Source organism: Nicotiana tabacum, chromosome 4 (assembly GCF_000715075.1).
Source record: "Nicotiana tabacum cultivar K326 chromosome 4, ASM71507v2, whole genome shotgun sequence".
NCBI lineage: Eukaryota > Viridiplantae > Streptophyta > Magnoliopsida > Solanales > Solanaceae > Nicotiana > Nicotiana tabacum.
In genome coordinates, this window is record NC_134083.1 from 142,277,645 (window position 1) to 142,286,851 (window position 9,207).

Consider the following 9,207-nt stretch of genomic DNA (forward strand, 5'->3'; position numbering starts at 1 on the left):
TAGGGGAGTTAGGCAATTTTCTGTTAAATCAGTTATACTCTTAACCACTTTCTCTCTTCTTCTTCTTCTCCATTTCTTAATTCTCATTCTTCAATTCTAGTGACTGCATGTAATAATGGTGATTACCTTCCATTGACATTGAATAAAGAGTTCCAATTTTCCTTTTCTGATTCTTTTAATTGTCACTTAATTGCTAAATTGTGTCAAGCCATAACAATTATCTCTTATGTTGTGGGAATGGTTATTTGATTAGGTGCCAGAGATAGGCTTTGTATCTTGGAATAAAATGATTAATGGGTATGCCAAGAGTTGTAAGATGGAGAAAAGCGCTTAGGCCTTTCTTTTGGTTAAACTAACAGGTTTTTATTTAACCAAGTAATATATGTACAAATTGACTCTTTTGAACTCAAGAGTCATACCTCACAATTGGAATCCTCTGTATAAAACTTGATCCTATACAAGATGTAACTATCTAAGCTCTATAAGTGTGTCTTCCATTTACATATTTTTCTGTCCCATTTGATGTCTGGGCATTAACCCTATAGCCAACACCAAGCTATTCCATGGATCTTTCTGAATCTGAGACATATAAAAAAAATAAAAAAAAATAAAAACTTTTTTGATGCTTGATGAACCTTACCGGTGAGGATAAGGATCTCCAATTTCTAACAACCATGCCCTTGCATCAAAAACCTTTCTAACTAACCAACTTGCTTGCTTTGGAGTAGTCATTTGCATCAAGTTCTTGTCATTTGTATAAATGTATTAAGCCATTGAATCCACAGTTTGTCCTTCTACGACACGTCCTAAAGAAGCTTTGCATATTGCAATTTTATTCCACCTGAAGAAGTCAATTATATTTAGTCCTCATGCAGAATTTGGCAAACATAGTCTGTCCCAAGAAAATAATGCCTTCATAGAGAATTCATTGCTACCGGCCAGTTCATAAAAAATTTCTACATATAGCTGTCACCATAGTTAGTATCTTCTTAGGGAGTAGGAAGACCTAATGAGTAGTTCCCTTCCGTTGTAGGATAGGCATTTTGTAGTCTAAAACACCTGATTCTAGCCACTATTCTATCCACAAGAAGTAACATTGATGCACTGTATGCTTTCTAGAAGAAAGTGGAATTTTCAGGTATTTGACAAGCAACACTACAGGTGAAAATTGCAATTCCTGTATAAGCTGCTCTTTGAACTCAGGTGCTACTCCAGCTACATAAAGGGATCTTTTGTCTAGATTAAACTTTAGCCTACAAACCTTAGAGAATTTCTATCAGCTCTGCAACATAGAGTTAGGCCTTTTAACTCCACGCCTAAGGAGAATGTAGTGTCCTGGAATTATGTGATTTCTGAGTATGTAACGATAGTGATATAAATCTGCAGCATTTTTTAAATTAGCAACTAAGAAGTGAGAACATTGTTTCTTATTCTCCCTTAACATTTGTCAGTGTCGATGGAACACTTCAAAGCAGAAAAAGCCAAAAGAAAGCTAAAGTAACAGTTGGCCTTTTATGAAAACACTAAAATGAAGGTAGTACTTATTACTCGCAGCATTTAAACACAAGAACATCAAAGGTCTTTATGAGTTATGACTGAACATCACGAGAAAAAGAAAAATGGGGACAAAAAGAAACAATTCACTTTCATTTCATACAGATTTCTCACTGGAATGGCAGCCCAGAAGTTGCTGGTCATCCTTTGCAACATTACTTGTCGTCATGTGCACGCTATTGTTGATCCTAAAGAGATTCAAGAGTGAGTTTACAGAGAACTTCTTCATCTATTACATTGAGATTCTTTAAATACAAGATGGAGGAGCAAGGTTGCTCAGGTACAAAAGGAAAGAAGGATCCTAAAGGATCGCAATCAAAGATATACATAAAAGAATAAGGATTGTAATCAGAAAAAATAAATTACAGAATAATAAAAAAGATTACAGTGAATCAAATATAGAAAAAGATTATGTTGCCTTATTATGCCCCCGCAAGATAGGCGGTGACTCGACAATGCCAATCTTGGATCGATGACGAAGAAACACTGTAGCTGATACCACCTTAGTAAGAGAATCAGCAAGCTGAGATTAAGAAGGAACATGATGAACAACTAGTGTTTTATCTCGGATCTGCTTTCGTAAAAAGTGATAGTCAAGAGCTAAATGCTTCATTCGGCTGTGAAAGATTGGGTTTTGACTAAGAAAAGTGGCTCCTTGATTATCACAACAGATTGTTGGAGTGTTGGAGGTAGAGAAATGGAGTTCACTCAAAAGGTTGACAATCCAATTATTTTCTGTGGCTGCATTGGCAATGGCCTTATATTCAGCTTCAGTAGAGGAGCGAGCTACTATTCGTTGATTCTTAGAAGACCAACTGATAGGTGAGCCTCCAAGGAACACTACGTAAGAACCAGTGGAGCACCTGTCATCTGGATTTTCACTCCAGTCAGAGTCCGAGTAAGTAATGAGATCAAATGGGGCACGAGGAGCAAGATAAAGAGAAAGGGTAGATGTAGCCTTGAGATAGCGCAGAACACGTTTGGCAACTTACCAGTGGAGGTGAGTCGGCTGGTGCATGAACTATGAAAGCCAGTTGACAGCAAACGCAAGCTTAAGTACAAGCTGACGATATTGCTTTTGATCCGTAGGGGCAGATCCATCTGCAAGCTTAAGTACAACAGAGGCTGTAAGAGGTATTATAACAACTTTGGCATCAAGCATATTGAACCGCTGAAGAAGATCAGTAATATACTTCTTCTGGGAGAGATAAAGACCGACAGTAGTTCGACAAACTTCAACACCAAGAAAATAAGTGAGTGCAGTCAAGTCTTTGAGCGAGAAGCGGGCAGCAAGCGCTTTGTTGACTTGAAGTATCTTGGTGCTGGATGAACCCATTAAAATAATATCATCTACGTACAAAAGTAGGAAAAGAACAAAACCTGGACCACGCATTGTAAACAGAGAGGTATCTGATTTGGAACCAACAAACCCAATGGAACATATGAAATTCTTGAACTCAATATACCAAGCTCGAGGTGCTTGACGAAGACCATAGATTGCCTGGCAAAGTCCACAAACATGAGAGGGGTACTGATGGTTCACGAAACCAGGGGATTGTTCCATGTAAACTTCCTCTTCTAAAGTGCCTTGCAAGAAGGCATTATTGACATCAAGCTGATAGAGAGGCCACTTGAAATAAGTGGAAAATGTGAGAATGAGACGAATGGTAGTAGGCTTGACTACGGGACTGAATGTGGAGTTGAAGTCAATGCCAGGGCGCTGATGGAAACCTTTTGCCACTAACCGAGCCTTTAAACGATCAATGTTGCCATATGCTTTTTGTTTGAACCGAAATACCCACTTGCACCCAATAACATTTTGTGTGGAGGAGGGAGGTACTAGACTCCAAGTTTCGTTCTTCACAAGAGCATCAACCTCTTCCTGCATTGCATCTCGCCATTCTTTAGATTTGGCTGCCTGCTTATATGTGTGAGGAGTGATCATGGAACCTGTGGATACTACTAAAGCTGAATAATCAAGAGTCTTCTTTGGTTTAAAGATGTTATGCTGAGAACGAGTAACTATACGAGCAGGTTCAGGAGCAGGGCTACTTACCTGCTGCAAAGGAGAGCTGGAAGCATCTTCACTCAATGCCGGAGTAGAGGTGGACTGTGATTGGACTGGAGACTCATGAGAACTGGTGGTTGAAGACAAACTAGAAGTAGCAGGTGGTGAAATGATGGTGTCTGATGGCTGCAACAGAGGAGCTAACATGGCAGGGGGTAGAGAAAGGTTATGTGAAGTGATTGTAGTATTGTTCTGATCATGAGAGGTAGGGGGTGAGTGATCAGTGGGTACAACATCAAGCCAGACGTGGATATTAGATTCAGTTAGACTCGGTAAAGAGGAGAACATGGTGGCAAAAGGGAAGTTATTTTCTAAGAAAACAACATGGCGGGAAAGGAAAAGCTTAGAGGTAGAAGGATCAAAACATTGGTAGCAATGATATTTGGTGGAATAGCCATAAAAGAAATTTGGTTTGTATTTTGGATAAAGTTTATGGTTAGTATAGGGACGTAGCTAAGGATAGCACAAGCAACCAAATGTGCGAAGTGATTTATAATTTGGAGGGGTATGAAACAGAGATTCATATGGAGATTTGCCTTGTAGTATCGGCATGGTCATTCTGTTTATAAGATAGACAGTTGTTGAGCACGCGTAAGGCCAGTATGCAAGTGGTATGGAGGTTTGATGTAAAAGAGTCAAAGTTGTTTCCATAATATGACGATGGCGTCGTTCAGCACCACTAACTCTTTGAGGAGTGTGGGGGGGGGGGGGTGAGAAAAGGTGTTAAATTCCCATATCTGAAAGTATTTTTGTGAGACCCTCATATTCTCCACCACCATCAGAATAAATAGTAAGAATTGGAACACTAAAATATTTCTCAACAAGCAATCTGAAGTTGATAAAAGTTAAAACAACATCAGATTTCTTTTTTAAAGGGAAAACCCATATGTATTAGGTTAAATAATCCACAAAGATAACATAGAAGCGAAGTCCATGAGAGGGTGTGACTGGAGAAGGTCCCGATACATCAGTAAATAGTAGTTCTAGTGTCTTGAACTTTTCAAAGTCGATTGTTTAAATGGTAAACGGTGACTTTTATTGCAAAGATAAGAATTATAATGATCTTGATAAGAATTGAAAATGGGTAAATTAAACTGGGAGACAATTGACTTTAGATATTTTAAATGGGGGTGACCAAGACGACGATGCCAAAGGGTGAACGAGGAATTATTGGCAGAACAAGCAAGATAGGCTGCTGGTGGTGGCGAGGATCCAGTCCATTCGTAAGTTTGAGCTCTATTCGGGCCTTGAGCCAAAGGTGCTCCCGCGTTCAAATCCTTCACAACAAAGAAAGTAGGAAAGAACTCAACAGATGTTTTATTTTGTTCGCAAAATTGAGGAACAAATATTAAATTGCGATGAATGGAAGGAGCACATAAAACATTTTTCAAAACAAAGTTTCGAGAAGTAGAGGGAAGAGTAGTATGTCCTATATGGGTAATTTTAATACCATTACCATCACCAACGATTACATCATCGGTACCAGTGTAGTCTGAGTAAGCCTGCAGGTTCTGTGTGTCAGAAGTAATGTAGTGTGAAGCCCCAGTATCCATGATCCAATTAGAATTTCCTGATGATCCCTTAACTGAAAAATTGGCTTGGGCTCATTTGCATTATGAGAGCGTGACCGGCAAACCTTGGCAATATATCCAAATTTCTCACATAACTGGCATTGAACTCGAGGTTTGTTGCTGTTGGAAGTGGATGAGCGCCAATTCTGCTGGCGATTGGAGTTGCCAGTAGATTGATTCGGACGCCAATTATTGTTTTCATTGGGAGACTGTTGGTAGTTCCACATGCGCTGAATTGTTGCACATATCTGACTGCGACCGATCAAAATTATTGAGCATGGCTGTGGCTTCAACAGAATATTACCCACAAGTAGTATAAGTCGCCTCTGGTTCTACTGCTACATCAACCTCGGGTACACCATCCAATATCTGATTTAATTCATCCAATTCCTTTCCATCCCATTGATACAAGTCATCTGGCACCGGTAGTTCTCGCATCTCAAAAGTAGTCCCTTCAGCTGGTTTGTCAACACTATTATTCATCACCATTGATTCTTGATGAAAATCTATGGTTCCGGAGTGTTCCAAATTCTTGCACATATTATAATAACCCTTGCAAGTATTAGTAGCCAACAAGTCATCAACAGAACTTGTTACCTCATCAGTTCCATCAGAATCATTATTCAACGTCGTGATTGTGGAAACTTCGGATGAATTATTAACGTGCTTCAGCTTCTTGATGGCGCAGAGAACATAATCTCTACATTCTTCGTCGAACTTGTTAAGAATAACCTTAGAAAGCTCGTACTCCTTCATGAGCCAATGTCCGTTTTTCTGATCTTCAACTTAAAACTTTTTATTCTTGTAAGACAAAGTCTTCTTGGATCCAATATTAACCACTGAAGATGTGTTTCCCATATTTTTGTAGTGAACTGGTTTGCCCTTGTTGTCCTGTTTCCAAGTGCCCTTGTTTACGACAGCACGATGATACCTCGTGTTGCTTTTCTTCTTCAGCTTTGTGATAAAGTAGCGATAACTACTGTTGTCCTCATCATCACCACAGAGTACTCCATTATCATATATTTCCCAGGGTTCTTGTCAAGCGATGAATCGGTGGAACGGAAACTAAAACCCTCTTGACCAAGCTGTTGTAACTGCTCCATGAATCTCAACAAGAACGTAACTCTGTTCTGAATAAGTTGAATATTTTACCTTGCAACCTTTGTATAACAATGAACAAACTGAAAGAGCGTACTCTAATAATTTGAAGAGAACGAATTAGGTTTGAGAGTATTATTACACTGAATTTATAGATATCTTGTCTGAGGTAACTCCCTTTAGGAAATTATTACTTAGGCAACAAGTAGGGCTTACATTAGTTCATTATATCTTCCGCCTGAAGTAAAAACTTATGGAAACTTTTCTTTTCCCAATCATATATGGAAAACTTTAATAAGGAAATAGTAGTAAAGAAAATTCCACTTAATTCGAACTCTATCTTTCCTTATATTATAAGCTAATTTAAAGTATTTGGTGTTTGTGACTTTTTTCCCATCCAAATAAGTTATTCATGACTCCAGGGGCATACATTAAATTTCTTGCAAGCGGTGTCGATATTTGAAGAAGTAAACGAATAAAAAGAATTAAAGATATATAATGCAACTCATATTAATATATAAAATAAAATTCAAGTTATTATAAGTACTCTACTGGACGACGAGTTTTTATTTTTTTTAAAATATTAGTAATAGTCTTATTAAAAATAATACTAATTAATACTTCTTACCTTTTTTTATTTTTTTATAAGGCACCAAACAACCATTTAAAACTCATCACTCCACTTAATTTCAACTCTATATTTCTTTATACTATAAGTTAATTTTATGTATTTGGTGTTTGTGACTTTTTTACCCAAATAGGCTATCCATGGCCCTACCTGATCCTACCATTTAATTTCAGAGTTATCTAAAAGATAAATAAAAATTAGACGACTCTCAATTAATTATAGGAGAAATGCATAAGTACTCCCCTGACCTATAGTCGGATTTCAAACTACACACTTAAACTTTGTGGGAGTCTTATTAGCCCCTCCCCCCTAAAATAAACTATTTTAAAATGGAATAAATTTATCCTTAATATGTCACAACCACATTTGTGTCGTGTGGTGGAGTACACGCGCCTCAATGTTTTTTACTACTAAATTTTTTTTTGTTTTCATTTCTTTTCAATCTTCTCCTTTCTTTCTCTGTTTTTCTCTCGCCTCCATTATCAACAACCCTAAAAATCATCATTATCATACCTGCTTCAACCAGACAACATATCTTTACCACTTCCAAAAGAAAATTTTGATTTCCACCATTTTTATTTTCACCAATCCCATAACCATAGAACTTTATTATATTAATATAAACATAATTTCAACTAATGCCGATCAATTAGAGTATAACATAAAAGAAAGGTGGATCTATTAATCCTCGAGAACTTCTCAGAGGATAGTACAAAAATAAAAAAATTTAGAATCATTGTCGCCGTCGGAGACAAAACCGTCGCCGGTGGTTTTGATACTTTCAAGTTCTAGAGTTGTCAAACCATCATTATCTTCATATTTTAATTCAATAGTTGGTAGTTTTTACTGGGTCTTTATTGTAGCCGCAAAAAGGGGGTTGTACGAGTAAAAATAAAAGTGGAGGAAGACGAAAATGGTGAGCTGGACTACATTTTTTTGTCGAGGAGTTCGCCGGAGTTCTTGTGGGAATTCCTTACAATAACTGAAAATAACTAAATGGGTTAGAGATTGTTTTATTAATAAAATAAAACTAATTATAATGTATCCAATTGTAAAAAGACATATGTAGACATTTAATAAATTTTAAGGCAGTTTTATGCTCTCACGCGCTTCCAAGAAAGTGAACACACTTTCTATGCCACGTCATCTCTCAAGGGGATATTTATTCTACTATAAAATAGTTCAGGGGTATAGGACCACCACAAAGTTTAAGTGTGTAGTTGGAAATCCGGCTATAGGTTGGAGGGGTACTAATGCATTTTCCTTAATTATAATGGAATTAAAAGTTCAATCACAATAAGAATAGAGTGAAAAGGCAACCTATTCTTTAATGAAACTTGAATGTAGCAAATACACTTGATCTTAGTCAATAAGCAAAAGCTAAAGGGAACGTAAAAGTTTGATACATGATATTTGTCTAGACAACAGAATCCCAATTCTGTGGAATAATGACGTTTGACATCGAGCAGTTATAGAAAACCAAACATAGTACAGTTGTCTGATAGATCTTTTGAAGAACTGATTAATCAGACCAGAATAAATATAGAGTCTTGTTCTACATATCAATACTAGAAACACTGAAATTATATAGTAAGAGAAAAATCCGTCGACTTTAAAAATCGTGAGGGTTCAATTCCCTCTATCACCAAAAAGACTATTTCACTCCCCAACTATTAATCTAACCCCCATTCCTTAGCGGCAAAATTCCTTATCTTTCTCATTGACTATATTCTCTTAAAAATGGATTTGAGCGTAAATGACTTTCTCTTATCATAAGTCTTGTGATATATGATACACATAGAAATTAACATCTTTGAGCAAGGAATCCATGGCTGAATGTTTTGCTATCAATATCATTACTCATACTGAAACTTACAAAGTCATCTTTTTAAAGATCGAAGAAATTTCCCGGCTTTGATAAAAAAAATCTACGTTTGGCCTTTTAGTTGACATAGACCCCAGTTCTCTAATAAAATGAGTACAATACATTATGAATAGCCGGGATAGCTCAGTTGGTAGAGCGGAGGACTGAAAATCCTCATGTCACCAGTTCAATTCTTGTTCCTGGCACATGATTAATTTGCATGGGTCTCTCTTCCCTCGAATTAATTTCTAATTAATTGGTATGAATCAACATTCATATACTTTTAGAGTCTAGATTAGAATAATAGCTTTACCTAGTTTGGCGAGATATACCCCATCTATATTCTATCTCCACTCTTTTTTTTTCCCACTCTTTCAAACAAATTTGAATACGTAATACATATTCGAAAGGTTAAATATGTGAA

At 36.9% G+C, this 9,207-nt stretch overlaps 1 non-coding gene across 1 annotated transcript; it reads left to right on the forward strand.

Annotated features, from left to right (window-relative positions):
- The first annotated feature begins 8,916 nt into the window (after positions 1–8,916).
- On the forward strand, positions 8,917–8,989 carry TRNAF-GAA (transfer RNA phenylalanine (anticodon GAA)). Its single transcript has one exon. It is a non-coding gene; the product is annotated as a tRNA-Phe (tRNA).
- The last annotated feature ends 218 nt before the right edge of the window (positions 8,990–9,207 follow it).